This window comes from Myotis lucifugus, unplaced genomic scaffold, assembly GCF_000147115.1.
Source record: "Myotis lucifugus unplaced genomic scaffold, Myoluc2.0 scaffold_4, whole genome shotgun sequence".
NCBI classification, from domain to species: domain Eukaryota; kingdom Metazoa; phylum Chordata; class Mammalia; order Chiroptera; family Vespertilionidae; genus Myotis; species Myotis lucifugus.
In genome coordinates, this window is record NW_005871052.1 from 10,725,547 (window position 1) to 10,727,450 (window position 1,904).

The following is a 1,904-nucleotide window of genomic DNA, read 5'->3' on the forward strand; positions in this document are numbered from 1 at the left end:
TAGCCGGTTTTGCTCAGTGGATAGAGCGTCAGCCTGCAGACTGAAGGTCCCAGGTTCCATTTCTGTTAAGGACATATACCTCCATTGCAGGCTCCTCCCTGGCCTGGGCCTAGGTTCAAGAGGCAACCAACCAATGTGTCTCTCTCACATTGATATTTCTCTCTGTCTTTCCCTCTCTCTCCCATTCTCTCTAAAAAAACAATGGGAAAATATCCTCCAGTGAGGATTAAAAAAACAAACAAAAACAAAGAAGAAGGTGGATAATCTGGTCAGAAGGTCAAATCTCCAAAGTGCATGCTGCTACTCTCCATCTGGAGCCACTTCTCCCTGCTGTCTGCCCCTGGGCAAGGGAGGGGCCATCAGGAGGTAGGGATGGAGCATCTTGAGCATCTCCTCAAAGGCCTGTGGGGATGGTGGGTCAGCATTCTGGAAGGTCACCTGGACTCTGCTGTACAGGCTAAAGCATTTCAGCTCCAGCCAGTTGAACCCAAAGCAGTCCTCATCAAACAGGATGAAGACTCCAGGGATGCACTCGGGGTTGGTGAAGCCATGGCCAGCAAGAATGGTTACTTGAGCGCACACCCGCAGGCAGAACAAACTGGATAAGCTGCTCCTTTAAAGCTGCTTCCCCAGACTCCCCGACACTGGGCTGGGCAGGGCTCTGCCAGGCGTGGCCCTTGCAGTCCTCAGTCCTGTCTTCTTGCTGCTGCTGCTCCTGGATCACCTGCTTGCAAACCTCCTGGACGATGCGGGAGAGCTTGTTGAAGTTGTGGAAGATCTAGACATCAGGCAGCTGGATGCGGTGCATGAGGTTGATCTCTATTGTCTACTGCTTGGCAGGGACTTTGGGGTCTCCCGTGATCTTGGTGGCCCTGGCCATGCTTCCCATGGAAGCTGAGCATGGCAATCTCTAAGCCATGGGCATCGCAGGAACCTTTAAAGAGCCGTGACCTGATGAGGTCATCCAGGTAGCTGGGCGGGAGGTAGATGCGGCAGTAGGTCAGGCATTGTCATACCAATTGTAGATGAACTTCATCAGGAGGAACTTAAGCCTGTCCTCCTGGAAAATGTCCTCCAGCGTCCACCCCCATTCTTCCTTCAGCCATGTTCGTAATTCCTCTCCACTCCCACCAGACATCTTGTGGTGGTCTGTCTGGTTGCACTTGGTGGAGAACTTGTCCTTCTGAATCTGGAGTCAGACACACTACGGCTGAGCCACGAGGTCCCGCGGGTCCTTCTGAATCTGAATGTGGCCCCTGTGGGGCCCTCTGTGGCCGTACATGCACTCCACTGTGGCTGATTTCCTCTCCATCAGGTGCTTCAATTGCATTGGGTCATCCACATGGGTGTCGTGGGAAGGCAGGTACGTCCAACCACTAATGCACAAACTGTCCACCACTACATTCAGCAGTCCTCCATAGGGCCCGATATCTGGCTGCCACAATCCCAAAATGTGTCTGCCTGGGTGCGACAGCTTCGCATAGACTTTCGGTCAAGACACACCCATGATCTCCAGGTTCTACAAGTTTTCATAAAGGCCTTACTCCTCCCGGCAGCGCGGTCTCCAGTTGCTGTCGGTGTGCAGGATGTGGTGGAACTTGGGGCAGGCAAGGGCCAGGCTGGGCAGGTTGGTGCCGGTGCTGGGGAGCGGGGCGATCTCCATCAGCAGCAGCAGCTGGGGAGGCAGGTCCTGCAGCAAAAGTAGTGCTGAGGCAGCGGGGGCGGCGGGGGCGGCGGGGGCGGCGGGGCGGCGGGGGCGGCGGGGGCGGCGGGGGCGGCGGGGCGGCGGGGGCGGCGGGGGCTCGTGTTCCTGCCATGACCCGCACAACACCTCGCCAACTCGCCGCCATGTCCTCCTCGACGTCATGCTCCTCTTCCTGGGCAGAGCCAGGCAAGCTAGCTGC

The 1,904-nt window shown here is 56.7% G+C and overlaps 1 pseudogene; it reads right to left on the minus strand.

The window, feature by feature from the left end:
* Nucleotides 1–502: 502 nt before the first annotated feature.
* Nucleotides 503–1,663, minus strand: LOC106699222 (annotated as a pseudogene).
* Between the last annotated feature and the right edge of the window lie 241 nt (nucleotides 1,664–1,904).